This window comes from Physeter macrocephalus, chromosome 9, assembly GCF_002837175.3.
Source record: "Physeter macrocephalus isolate SW-GA chromosome 9, ASM283717v5, whole genome shotgun sequence".
Taxonomy (NCBI): domain Eukaryota; kingdom Metazoa; phylum Chordata; class Mammalia; order Artiodactyla; family Physeteridae; genus Physeter; species Physeter macrocephalus.
The window spans coordinates 77,278,160-77,293,005 of record NC_041222.1 but is presented as its reverse complement, the minus strand read 5'-3'; the positions used below and the strand labels follow the sequence as shown (position 1 = coordinate 77,293,005).

General features: G+C 39.7%; 1 non-coding gene across 1 annotated transcript; it reads right to left on the bottom strand.

The window, feature by feature from the left end:
- Positions 1–14,427: 14,427 nt before the first annotated feature.
- Positions 14,428–14,530, bottom strand: LOC112067379 (U6 spliceosomal RNA). Its single transcript, XR_002893242.1, has one exon. It is a non-coding gene; the product is annotated as a U6 spliceosomal RNA (small nuclear RNA).
- Positions 14,531–14,846: the final 316 nt, after the last annotated feature.

Below are 14,846 nucleotides of genomic sequence, written 5' to 3'. Positions count from 1 at the left end.
ACAGTCTTAACAATGATTTTTTTGGATTTGACACCAAAAGCAAAAGGAACAAAGGCAAGAATGAAACAAACAAACAAACAAAAAACAAAAATAAGTGAGATTATATCAAACTAAAAGCTTCTGTATAGCAAAGGGAATCAACAAAATGAAAAGGCAACCTATGGAATGGGAGGAAATATTGGCATATCATATATCTGACAAGGGGTTAACATCTAAAATATATAAAGAACTCATACAAACTCAGAAAAAAAATCCAATTAAAATTGGGCAGAGATCTGAATAGACATTTCTTCAAAGAAGACATACAAACGGCCAACAGGCACTTGAAAATGTGCTGAACATCACTAATCATCAGGGAAATGCAAATCAAAACCACGGTGAGCTATCACCTCACACCTTTTAGAACAGTTATTACCAAAAGACAAGAAATGAAAGTGTTGGGGAGGACAGGAGAAAAGGGAATGCTTGTGCCTTATTGGTAGGAATGTAAACTGGTGCAGCCACTATGGAAAACAGAATGAAGTTTCCTTAAGAAACTAAAATAAGAACTACCATATGATCCAACAATTCCACTACTGAATATTTATCTGAAGGAAATGATATCACTATTATAACTGCGGTTATGTTCATTGCAGCATTGCTTACAATAGCCAAGACACAGAAACACCTAAGCGTCCATCAACGAATGAATGGATAAAGAAAATGTGATATATATATATATATATATATATATATATATATATATATACACACAGTGGAGTATTATTCACCATTAAAGAAGAAAAGAATCCTACTATTGTGACAACATGGATGGACTTTGATGGCATGCATTATACTAAGTGAAATAAGTCAGACAGAGAAAGACAAATACCATATGCTCTTATGTATGTATAGAATATAAAACAAACAAAAAACACCCAACAAACTAAGCTCATAGATACAGAGAACATACTGGTAGTTGCCAGAGGTGGGGGGGGGAGGGGAGGGATGGGCAAAATGGGAAGGTGATCAAAAAGTGCAAACTTCCACTTATAAGATGAGTAAACCCTGGGGAAGTAGTGTACACCGTGGTGACTATAGTTAATAATACTGTACTATATATTTGAAAATTGCTAAGAGAGTAGAGTTTTAAGGTTCTTATCATAAAAAAATGTGTAACTGCGGTGATGGAGGTTAACTAGACTTATTGTGGTAGTCATCTCACAATGTACACGTGTATCAAACCACTATGTTGTGTACCTAAAGCGAATACAATGTTATATGTCAATTATATCTCAATTTTTAAAAAATAATAAGAAAAGAAAACCCAGAAGCAATTCAGGGAACCTATCCTTAAGGTTCTGCTCCTCTAGAACCAGACTCAGGTACCAAATTCTGTGTCAGTCAGGGTTCAGTTAGAGCAGTTGGACCACCAGGATGAGTACACGTATATGATTTTTGCAGTACTTGACTATGCACTCGTGGCTGCCATTTAAGCAGGTTCTGTGGGATTGCAGTCTTTGCATCTGATGCTGGAGCCAAGTCCCACGGGTGCTGAAGAAGAGAGGATGGTTGTAGCATGGGGAAGAGCAAGGACAAGCCAGACCACTGCAGAAACAGGAGCCTCGGAGGACAGATTGAAAACCATGTCCATTCTCATCACCTTTGATCTTGGTGGCGTGGGCTCTCCATCTTGAAGCTCAACACACACACCTGGCCCAGGAGTCAGAGAAGCTGATGAGGGTCCAGAGGAAGCAGGAGCAGTGGCTGTGGCCTCATGCTGTTGAGATGCACCAGCAGGTAAACCAGGAAGTGTGTGAGCTTCAACATGGCTGCCGCTTCTCCTCCAGCCTCCAAATCTCCCACAAGGTCTCTTTTGTCTCCCACTCTGACAGGAAACCTGGGAGGAATGGAATTTGCGGATGTGTGGTTCACCCCAGCCAAGGGGACACATTGCAAAGCCCCTCCCATCCAGGGTGGATTTCTTCTCAGCTTCTTGTGTGAACAGGCCTATGTTTACAGACTCTCCAGGGAGACTACAGTATTATTGATTTTTCTACTGGGAGCTGGTAGAGACAGGTAAGTTTCCTTGTGGGTTCCCTTTGATTCTGGCTGATTTTCCCCTGCCCACCCTTTCACGGAGTTTGTAGCCACTTCAGGGGTCCTGGCTTTCTGCAAGAGTCTCATTTTCAGTGGACTCAAGGCCCAGTATCTTATTCCCATGCCCGTGGCTGTGAATTCCTGAGGCTCTGGGTCCCTGACATCAGCATTGGCTCTCACTCCAGCGTAGCCCCAGCTACTGAATTTGTTCTATTTTAAGCTTTCAGGTTTGGGGTTTTGGGCCGGGTGACATGGGGTGGAGATGTCCTTTCTTGTGAGTACAACGATGTGGCTTAAATTGTGTTTGATGAATTCATCCACCATTTGAGTGTTTTGTGATGGGCACCTATTTCAGAATATCTAGTCCGACTGCGGGAAGTCCCTAAAATGAGATGATGTAGATACAGCGCCCAGTGGATGAAATGCCACATGGTAGACACTCAGGACATTTATTTTATTATTATTATTTTTTTGTGTGTGTGTGTGTGTGTGGTATGCGGGCCTCCCTCTGTTGTGGCCTCTCCCGTTGCGGAGCACAGGCTCCGGACTCGCAGGCTCAGCGGCCATGGCTCACGGGCCCAGCCGCTCCGCGGCATGTGGGATCCTCCCAGAGCGGGGCGCGAACCCGGTTCCCCTGCATATCCCTCCCTCAATAAAGCCCACAAGCCCTGCTCTAGCTGTACTTCCAGGAATCCAACCTAAAACACACCATAGCTTTCTAGTTCCCACAGGTATCTGTGTGTCTTTTACATGACTTCTTTGACAGGGAATTCCTTGAGATTGGATCCATATGTAATTTACCTTTGTCTTTCTGTAACACCTACACAATACCGTGCATAATAAATTGTCAATAAATTTTCTGGAATGAGTATTTCATATTTTGAAATCATTTGCATGGATGGGCAGGACCCCAAACTCCCACTCCATCTCTCCCCCACCCCCCTCCCCCTTGGCAACCACAAGTCTGTTCTCTAAGGACATTTTTTTATTAATTACATAGACATTGGACTGTGCTGGGCAGTGGAAATATTGTGATAAACAAAATAGGTATTCTTTTTGCCCTCCTAGAGATTATATTCCAGTGTGGGATAGAGGGAGAAGAAAGCAATTGTCAGATAAATGGAATAATTGCTACTGGAATATGTGTTATAAAGCAGTTGATTAAAAGACTGAGTTAGCAAATCAGAGATACATAAATATATAAAGATATATAGCAATATATATACAGATACAAAAATATAAAAATAAATGGCAATCCTTCCTTCCTTTCTTCCTTCTAATGAGGGAACAGAGTTGAAAAGAAGGGTAACACCTGAGAGCGACAATGGATTCAGCGTGGAAGAATAGATTAGGCCCCTCTTGTCTTGATGTCCACTTATAAAGAGTCTCAGTTCTAACCCATTAGGTTGGCAGGAAGTTCAGTCTTTTCCTGATTTTCTTAGAACCCCCCATCACATCCCTTGTCCCCTAATTTTCTAAGAATTACATTTGCTGGTGAGTCAGGCACCCGACGTTCCTCTGGGAGCCTGGGGGTCTGCTGCTGGTTGTTAAGGCTGGTTGCTGCAGCTGGTGAGACCGAGGATTCACAGGCCCACAAGTAGAGGAATTAAGAAGTTGTGCTTGTGTCCCAGTTCTGCTCTGACACGGTAAGGAGGATACGTCACCTTTTGTGGTCCATTCAATCTTTACAGGTGTGTGTTTTAAAAAGTACAATAAGAAGGCTACAAACCACACTAAGTCCAATTATCCCCCAAACACCTGTGTTAATATTTTCTGAACGTTAAAATAGATACCTGTCTACGCATCTAGGTGTGGGTGCACACACATACGTACAGAAATAATTTCTGAAGGGTGGGATTATACTACACATATGTTTTTAAAAACAAAATTTCTTAAATTTAATATTGATTGAAATCATTAGGAAAGGCATCAGCTAGTTTGTGGGCCTGGAGCCCATGTCCCCCTCCGAAGTGCCGTTAAAGAGAAAAACCACAGGCCCAAGATGGTGTCACTTGTGTTAAAGTTCATGATGCCAAACCTAGATTCAATACCAAACTTAATTGCAGTTACGACCTTCCCCAGAAATGTAATCTTAATCAACCAGTTTTCTGTTCAGCACCAACGAGGTCATTGGTCAGGTAGGTCCTCTCCACCCCCCACCCCACCTCCAGAGGAAGAAGAGGCAATTTGCACGATAAACCCCGTGCTGTTACCTACCCTCCAAAAAGAAGGTGTCCTGGGCCAAAATAACCTTTTTTTGTTTCTTTTGCTAACGGCTTCCTTGCCCCACCTTCCTTTCTATAAAAGCCTTCCGTTTTGTACCACTCCCAGGAGCTAAGCATCCTTCAAGTTGCTAGATTGGATGCTGCCCAATTCAGGAATTGTTGAATAAAGCCAATTAGAGCTGCAAATTTACTCGCTGTACTTTGTTTTTGACAGTGTCCAGTGTGGGTTCCAGTGCCTCAGCCTGCACGGTGATCTCCTTCTCTTGCCAGGTACAAGGCAGATGTGCTAGTAGCTCGTGTTCTGGGTTACAAGGGCATCATCTGTCCCTTATAAAAATCAGCTTTGGTGGCTCCCAGCAACCACCCAGGGTCACAGCCTCACCAGAAGTGCACTTTCAGAAAGCTAGAGCCAATGGTCATATTTTAGCCCCCTAAAGGCTCCTTCTCCAGGCCTTTGTTGCTGACTTGGGATTATTCAGAAGTTCTGAATGGAGAACCTCACTACTTTTGGATGTCCTTCCCTGTTAATTTTGGGTTTATGAGTGCCTCAGGCCTATTAAGTTTGCCATCAATTGCTTCCCTTCTTCTTTATCTCTAAATTTATTACTATCTGATCTTCTGGTGGCACTGCTCTCTGGTTTACAGGAATTGCTATGGATTTATTTTAATTATTTATATTTATTTTATTATTTCAGTGGGGGTTTTACAGAGAGAAAAGGTAAATATTTGTATTCAGTTGGGTATTTTGAATGGCAAGTCTCATTCTATTTTTATAGAATCTGTATCTATCTATAGATATAGATAGAACAATATAGAATATATAGAACAATGAGAAGAAAAGCAAGAATTATTTGAAAAAATTGTGAAAGGTTTTGAATTTTTATGGGTGTTCCTCCATTTATTAATCATGCTTCTGACCCTTTATCTTAAATACATTTACTAAAGTGTTACCAGTATCTTTATTTTTTCAGGTGACATTATTTTTCTCTCTTTTAAAAAATTATTTTATTATTTTTTTCAGCTCTATTGAGTCATAATTGACAAACAAATTTGTAAGATTTTTAAAAATTTATTTCTAACACCTTTATTGGAGTATAATTATTGTAAGATATTTAAAGTGTACCAGATGATGGCTTGACAGACATATACCTTGTGAAATGTTTCCATCCACTGAGTTCATTAACACATTCCGGTGACTTATTAAGGACGTCCGTTGGCACTTGATGACACAGGCTGGAAAAAAGTGCATGGGGGGCAGAAAGTTGGGTTGGGAGGTTGGTCAAATTTGGACTGAGAATTTGCTACATCTGTTTCTTAATCACCCTGGGTTGACTGTGATAATTTTAAAGTTGTTTGGGGGACTCTAGGAACTGTCATTTTCAGACCTCGGGTTCTGGGCTGGATGCTTTCTTTGCCCATCCACGTCTACTCTCCCCGGCTCTCTTCCTAATGGTAATGAACCTGACAGAACAAATGGGCTTCCTTGCCCTCCAGCTCCCTCTTGGATTCAGCTGATGGAGTTGGAGGGAGGAGAGTGAGGTTGGGATATTTGTTCTCCTGGATCCCTGCTCCTGTGGGCTGGCCTTGGATGGCTGTGCCCTTTGACAGAAGATTGCAGCTCCTCTCAAGATGGCATCCTCTACAGGATTTTCACCTTTTGGTTGGTAATCATGCCTTCCTCTCTTCCCTTGAGTCCTGAGTGTCTAGTTACAGTGACACTAGTTCCGGGGGACTGCATTATTCCTTGTGGTTTCCCTGCAAAATTTTAAATAGTTCTTTGACTTAATATTTCTTGAATTATCCTAATTTGAGCATGTCATCTCTTTCCTACTGGAACCTTGACTGTTACACATCTATGAAAAATTGTCGTTGATTAAGCATGCTATTAATGACCTAGTTCTAAGAGAACTAAGGGAAATATATGACACATTTTCACATTTCAGTGTGTGCAGTCTTGATATTACCCAAGCTTTGATTTTTTTTTTACAAAACTTGTGATCCTGGACAGGCAAGCAAAGCCTCGACTACAGCTACAGAAGAGACAGATCAGCATTGAAATTTTCAATTTGGGGTAGGAATTCCTTCCTTTCATTCCTCCTCAATCATCCATAATGTATAATACATGTAAAGGTACTTCTAGGATGCTTAAAAAACCCTCTTTCCTCCCATGCTGGCTGGCTTACAGAGAGCCAAGGGGTCTTCTCAGGGAAGGCATAGATTCCTGGTGTTCAGTGATTTAGGCTAAATTACAGCTGCACTTATATTGGCAGGTGAGTCTGAGAGATGCTCAGATCAGCAGGCATTTAGCTTAAGGGAGTGACTTCCCCTTACCTGGTGGACAGAGTTCTCACAGGACTGTACAAACCGGATTCCACTGGCAGGTCATGGGCTCCTTAGGGCAAGGATTTTAGTTGATTCACTCTGTACTCCTAATCTCACAAGTATCTGGCAAATAGAGATGCCCAAACAATGCCTGTTGAATGAATGGGGTGGACTCAGGGCTCCAGGGAGCTCAGGAAGCCATCTCTTCATTCCCCTGCCTCCGGTGAGCTGCCAATAAAGCAAAAAAGCTCTCCAGTGTGAGTGAGGATGGCCTTCCAAAGCTTATTTATCCATACATTTAAGATCTTTCTCTAACTGAAAGCTACATAATTGCAGGTTAAGCTGATTTTATTGGACATAAATAAAAATGAATGGTAAGACCCTTATAACAGCTGTTATTATATCTCAAGGCATTCAAACCTTCTCTGGCTTCTTTCTCTTTCTTTTTCTTTGTGGACTAAATTATCCCAATTTCTTAAAAATTTCCCAGGACTCAAACTCAGAAGAGTATGATGAAATTGGCTAAAGACATTTGAATTTATACTGTACCTGGTTTGGGGACTATGTTTCCTAGAATTATTCTGTTTTACAACAGGTCAGCATGTTTTAAGAATCAAAATGATTCTGAAGCTAGTCATTGAGATTGGGTTGCCTCCTTATACCCCCTCATTTCCCTTCAGTAGTGTTAGGGCAGATGGCTGGCAAGAAAGGGATTCATTGAAGGTACATCTTTTAATCCAATCTGGTATTATGGGTTTTAGAAAGTAATCCAGAGAAGTGGTGGCATCAAACTATGCATGTAGGTAAAGGGGTTTGGGTCACTTTATATTCTCAAATCATAGGCAGGTTCATTCAATTTCCCACAAAGGGAAAGAGAGGAGTCAGACCTGGAAAGAGTGAAGTATTGTTATTTTTTTCTTCAAATGTGTATCAGCCAATCTCTTAAGTAAACTGGAACAGAAAAAACAGAGGAAAAATAAGTGAGGCTTCCCTTTTAATCAACTGAGCTGAATGAGAGGCTCTGAGCAACCATCAGCAAAACCAGCCTAGATTCCTAAGAGAAGTGGTGAAGAAAGCACGCACTGATTTTCTGGCCCCTGTCTGAGTGGAGGGCTTGGAAACAATCTGAGTGGGTGTGGCAAGTACTCACCTCCAAGCCCGCGCCGGTGTTCATGGTCCTAATGGTGGAACCGGAGAGCCTCAGGGCAGGAGTCTTCAGCAGCTGCCTTAGGATCCCATTCACCCAGTGCACAGAACTTAATTAAAAGATAGACTGAATTATGACCTGCCTCAAGATTGAGGTGGAAAATAATTTATTTTATAAACAGTAGGCTCTGGATTTACATCGTAATTTTGGATAGAGTGTGGGATAGAAGGAGAAGCTCTAAAAGTCTAGGTGTCTGCTGAAACCAGGGCTTTTGCTCTGCAAAAGAAGGGGGTAATTCTTTGGAGGGGACAGGCACTCTCAGGAGGGCCAGAGAGAAAGGAGAAGGGGAAAGAGAGGGGCTGGCAAGGTAGCATCAGGGTCCAAGGGCCTGGAGCTATCAACAGATATTTTAGTAATGATGATGCCCAAAGCCTGAGTACAGGTTGTGTATGGACCACATCACACATCTAAGGAGAGCAATTCACTTTGCAGGTATGAATATTTGAACTCGAATATTTATTATGATGATTATCCACCAGATGTCAGTAAAGCATCTAATTCTAACAACATAGGAGGGTAAAGGCAATTTTCCAACAGACAAAATTGTCTCAAGGAAGGGGTGCTTTAAAAAAATTTGCACAAAGGAATAGTATGTGCTAGCAGAGCCCTGATTCTTGGCCTTCTTCCACTTACTATTTAAAATATCTCCCTCTTACACTTCTCCCAAAAGAGAAAGACAAGAAAAAAAGAAAGAAAACACTCCCAAGTTTTCTACCCTCCAAGAAGCCATCATATCCAAAACCTGCAAAACAGCCTAACCAAATGGAACACAACTTTTATTGTACTCAAGTGCATTAGATCCATTTTAAGAGCTTTTCCTATGTTTCACTCATAATACATCATGCGTCACTTTGGGTATTTACAGTATGTATTCTATAATTATCTGTGTTCATGTCTGCTTCTCCTCGAAAGTTGTAAACCTCTTTTAAATCAGTAATTTATATTTTTATTTAAATTATGCATATTTGTAGTTAAATTTAAGTATTATCAATAGTATTTGGCTTATAATAAAAACCAGCAGTCACCTACCCTACCCCACCCTAGTCCTACTAGGACTACTCCTTGGATGTACCACTTTCACCTCTTTTTCCTGTTTCTTTGGCTATCTGCATCCATACGTCTAAATACTTTGCTTCAATGTCTATTTCTTGATTAATCAGATTTTTCATTGCCTTCTTATTGCAGTGGTTGAATATATGAGTCAGTCTAAGCAACGCTAACTGATATAATAACCTCTCCATCATGCTAGCTTAACACAATAAAGGTTTCTTTCCAATGTAGGTCATCAAAGGAGATGAGAAGATGTTCTCCACATCTTCAGGAACTCAGGGTCCTTTCATCCTTTGATGCCACCATCTTCAATATGTGGCCTCCAATTTCCCCTGGAACAGGAAGAGAGAACAAAGGATTAAATGTGAGGGATGTGGGGCAGTCGGGAAAGAGTGGTGTTTGGAGAAGCAAAGGGAAGAAAGTGTATCAAGTTGGAGGAGTGATAAATTGTACCAAGTAAGGAAAGAGAGAACTGACTATTGGATTTAGCAAGAAGGATGTCATTGGTAACCACGCTAAGATTGTGGAATGAAAACATGAGCGGAGTGAGCCTACAAAAGGGAGAGGAGTTGGGGTAAATGCAGAAGCATTGTAAAATGGTTTTGCAGCCCTTTCATGTGGAGAAATAAGGAGGGGGCTGAAGGAGCAAGGAGAGTTCAGCTAATTTGTATGCTGACGGGGATGACACTGTAGAGAGGATAAATGATAGGGTAGGATGGGGGGAGAATTTTGGAGTGGTTCTCTGAACTAGCTCACAGCATGGGGAGCTTTACAGCTGGAAGGCGGCCTTCAGTCACAGGAAGGAAGGGCACATGGTGTGGACGCTACAGCAGGTGAAGGGGGAGACGTGGTGATGGGAGTTTGGGGGAGTTTTTCTTGGAACATGAGGCGAGGTCATTAGCTGAGAGTGAGGATGGGGGTGGGTGGGCTGAGAGGGTGGGTTTAAACTTTATTCCTTCTTTTTGAAAAATTAGTTTTCAGTCATTTTAGAGCGATTTGGGGAGGGAACACAGGTGTTCAACCTGCCGTATTTAATAGGAAGCCCAATTATAAGCTACTTAAAATTCCAATCCTACTCCTTCGCGTCTGTCAGGGTCTGAACCAGTAAACTCTCAATAAATATTTGTGCAGCTCAAGTGAATTTTCTTCGTGGTCACAGTCAGCTTTTCTATTTTTTAAAAAAAGTTTCTTCCTTATCACTTCCACAGACTTGAGAAAATTAAAGATCAACCTGTTAAAGACAGCTTCTTCACCCTTTCTTGCTGGGTGTTTTTGTGTTTGGGTTGCCCGTGTTTTCAGGTGTGCAGGCTGTTGATACACACCTTTGAAGAACGTGGAGGGTCTGAAGCGACCCGGTAGTCAGCGGTTTGGGAACCTTGTTAGTTGCAGATTGTCTCAGGGTGTGTCCAGCAGCATCCTGCCTGACGGTCAGAGCCAGGCCTCTGGGCTTCTGGGATGGGATGCCAGATATGGGCGCTTGTTCTATGATCTGGAGAAAGCAGATTGAAGTGCCACTCATGTTACTGTTTTTGAATTGAAATTTAAAACATTTATAGGACAGCAAATTCAGAGGGTGAGGGAGCTGGTTATTGCCATGAGAGAGGACAAGTCTCCACTCCGTGAGCTTCAGACATTTACTTAAAAACAAGAAGAACCTACATTTATGGAGGCTTATTTAATCCTGAGGACTTCTGTTTGAGTATTATTATCCTTATTTTACGCATAAAGACACTGAAGCAGGGAAGCTCAGTGACTTGCTGAGGTCAGACAGTTAGAAGTGAGAGGTGGGTTTTAAACCAAGGTTCATTGGCTCTGGAGCCCAAGTTCCTCTTAACCTCTGTGCTGACTCCCAGAGCCTCTATTTTCCTACCTTTCAAATGGGAATATGAGCATGTACCTTGCAGGGTCATGCTGAGAATTAAATGAGATAATGTATATAAAGTATCCGGTATATCACAGGAACTCTATAAGAGTTTGTTAGTACTTAAAGTCGTTTTTCTTTTCTTTCTTCTTTTTTTTTTAACAAGAAATATGTACAAAGATGTTAATATTATTTGGTAAGAAATACACAGAAAAGCCCACTGATCTGCATAGTGATTGTTCTTATAGTTCTTTCCATTGCGTATAGTTTCAGGAATTGGTTTTTGGAGAGTAAATTACAACTACAATTTATCTTGTATATTTTATTATTCCAATAAAAGCTCACAGTTCAATATTTTTTTTTAAGGAAAGCAAACCTAATAATATTCAGAATAAAGTGCTCCCTGATATTTTTCTCAGTTTTCGTAAAGCATTTATTTTTCCACTACAAGTTCCTCATTTTTTCATTAGTAATCTGAAGTATTGGCAAGACCAGAACAATTTTCAGCTTAAAAGTCATAAAATAAGATCACCAAACAAAGGGAACATATTTTAAATGAGGACTTATAGGTTTCTTCTTTACTCAGCTCTTTTATTATTAATAGTAAAGTGAGTGAGAGACAAGTTGTCAGGTAGAGACCATGGATGTGGGTCAGAAGACTGGCACCTATCCCAGCGCTGCCTCTTACTGGTTGTGAAATCTTGGGTAGGGCACCCAACTTCTCCATGGTCAATTTCCTTATTTGGAGTTGGAGATAAAGCTTTCCTAAGTACAGTCCCAGGAACATTGGTTCCATGAGATATTAGTAGGTGACAAAGAAGAAAGGGTTTCATGGTTAAATACATTTGGGAAATTCTACATTACGTAATCCTAGATTAGACAAAGTATCTTTATCATGGGCCTTCTCAGGGCCTTTGATATGTTAATAACACTGTTAATTTCCAAGAAAAGGATGTGGTATTTTCTAAACTTAATTCATCACAGAATTGCTTTGTCAAAGAATATCTCTCACACTAGGATTATACATACATATATATATAATACATCTATTATATATAATAAATATATATATAAATGTAAATATGTGTATATATAATGTAAAACTTTCTACAAATGTTAGTAAATGATAATCATTAACTATTCAGCCATTCATGTAATAAAGAACCAAGTAAATATCTCTTAACTAGAAGACTTTTCCCCATAATTTCTCTATACATTGTACTGCTGGGAAACACTACTCTTAAGTTATTGGTGCAATTCTTATTGATCACTAAGCTTCACTCATAATCCCTTCTAAGTTTAAATGTTCATACTATGGAATATAGGACTCATATATTAGCATAACTCACTATATGCGCACCTATATGTGTATATATATATATATATATGATAATGATCACAAAATTACTTTCCTTTGTCTCAAATCTGAGATGCTTATATCAAGAAAGATTTGTGACTATAGAAGACATGAGCAGACACAAGTATAGGCCCCTAAAGTGTAGGGTAGGTATGAGGAAGATGACCTATTGTGCTTTTATTGTTCTTGAGAGATTGAGAGTCTATCAGGTAAAGGAATGGTTCATTAAGTATCAAAATGTTGCCGAACTTAACCATCCAGTAGTTTTGGATTAGCAATATGGTCTGTCCTTCTGCTGTCTTGTAAGGTTGCCAGAAGAATCATGAGGTGACAGATAAACTACTGGCCAGGATCATTTTTTATTACTGCTTTCCCTCACCTCCTTCTTTTTAGTAAGGGAAGTTTTGAGTTAAAATGTGAATAAAAAAATAAAACCATAGACATTAATTTGCTGAATTCTGAACCAAATCAATGTACAAGATGATCCATTTTGGATGTAAAACAAGGATTTCAAACTTTGACCCTTTAAAAATTGTATTTTTGTGTGTATGTTTCTCTTTGTATGTAAATATATATGGTAGTATAACATTAATCTATGAAAATAAATATTGTGCAATCAAAAGAATTTTAAAACTCTTTGGTTTGACTTTTGTAACTTTGTTCATTTCCATGAAATTTTATAACTTGAAGGTTTTTAATAGAAGAGTGCTGCATGTAAAAGTATTTAATGTCTTGAATCACATTCTGGATATGGATAGAGATTGTTTTAATTTACTGTTGCCCTCAGGTCTATAGGTTCCCATGCCCTGACACTAAACACACATTATTATATGCCTAGTATTATTATTTTTCTCTCTTCTCCCTCACTTTTTTTTTTTTTTGGTACGCTGGCCTCTCACTGTTGTGGCCTCTCCCTTTGCGGAGCACAGGATCCGGACACGCAGGCTCAGCGGCCATGGCTCACGGGCCCAGCCGCTCCGCGGCACGCGGGATCCTCCCGGACCGGGGCACAAGCCCGTGTCCCCTGCATCGGCAGGCGGACTCTCAACCACTGCGCCACCAGGGAAGCTCTCCCTCACTTTTACATTAATCCTTATGTCTCTTGACAATTGCATTCCTCTGCCTGCCTCCATCAGTATTTCTAATTTATTTGGGGCAAGGAAACTAGATGAGCAGGTGTAATAAAACTGCATTTAAATGAACCCAGTAGGCTCTAAGTAACAGGCCATCCTTCAATTATGTGAGTACAAGAGCTGAGAAGCAGGGCCTGAGGCACCTTCTGTGTTTCTTTCTAGAATAAGAATTTTGTTTCGGTGTGGATGTTTGCTCCTTGGATAAGCACATGTGACTGCAGTGATTAAAAAATGACTTTCTAAAAGTTACAGAACACATAATACTTGTTTTAGAGAATTTGGAAAATACAGAAAGGTACAAAAAAGAAAATTAAAAACTTATAATTTCAGTTTGGAATAACCAGTATAAACATTTACATGTATTTCTTCCTTTCTTATTTGCATATACATGTCATATATTTATTTTGTGCATATTTTACAAAATTTGGTTTATGCTGCATTGCGAGTTTTGTATTACAGTTTTTCGTGTGACAGTGTTAATAAGCATCTCCTATGTCATCACATTTTTTTCAAAATCCACATCCATGTTAGTGTCTAAGTTCCTCAAGTGAATGTGCAACACAGTAACTTATCTAACTATCCCCAGTTATTGGAAGTGTTTGCTATTTTACAAAACACTATGATAAAAAAACTTGTAAATAAATATCTGTCTACATTGTAAATCATTTTTTAGGCTAAATTCTCAAATGAAAATACTGGATAGGAGATATGAAATGTGATGAGCATTCTTACAGCTAAATTGTTGTGCACGTCCTTAGTTATTTCTGTACACGAATTCTGTGAAGTGGAATTGCAGTTTAATGAATATGCAGGTTTTCTTTAAGTATGTGTGTTTTTAAAATGGGACTAGGTCTTTCTGTCTTTTTCTTCTCATTGTGAAAGAAATACATGCTCACTGTAAAAAATATTCAGACACAGAAAAGCATGAAGAAGAAAGTAAAAGTCACCTGTCTTTCCATAATTCCTGTTGACATTTGGATTCTGTGCCAACATACAGAAATATGTGCACCAATGTGAGAAGTCATGTATACCTCCATCATGACAAAAATGGGATCCATACTCTGCAAACTCTGTTATATACTGATATTTTAAGAAAACACATTAAAGCATGGCACACTTAGAAAAATATGCACAAAACAGAAATGTACAGCTGGATGAATGTTCACAAGTGAACACCCAGATTAAGAAAAAGAAAAAATGTGGAACACTTCACCAGGTTGTATGTTATCCTTACCCAGGTGCCATGCTAACTCTGTATGATTCTAGTCTTAGTTTATGTGCTCCGGAAAGGAACACTTAAAATGTATCAGGAATACATTTTCTTGTTAACAAAGAACTATATTTCATTTGACTATAAGACATCATTGATTGTTAGTGTCCCATTGTTTTAGGTACTACAGAGAAAGAGAGAGAGAGAGAGAGAGAGAGAGAGAGTGAAAGGAAGGAAGGAAGAAAGGAAGGAAGGGAGGGAGAAAGAAGGAAGAAGAAGGAGCGAGAAAAAGGAAGAAAGAAAGCAACAGCTGCCAACTAAACTATAGCGCAACGCTTTGTTGATAGGACAGTCCTGTGTCATAAGCAGCTTCTTTTTAAAAAATTGAGATATAATTGACAT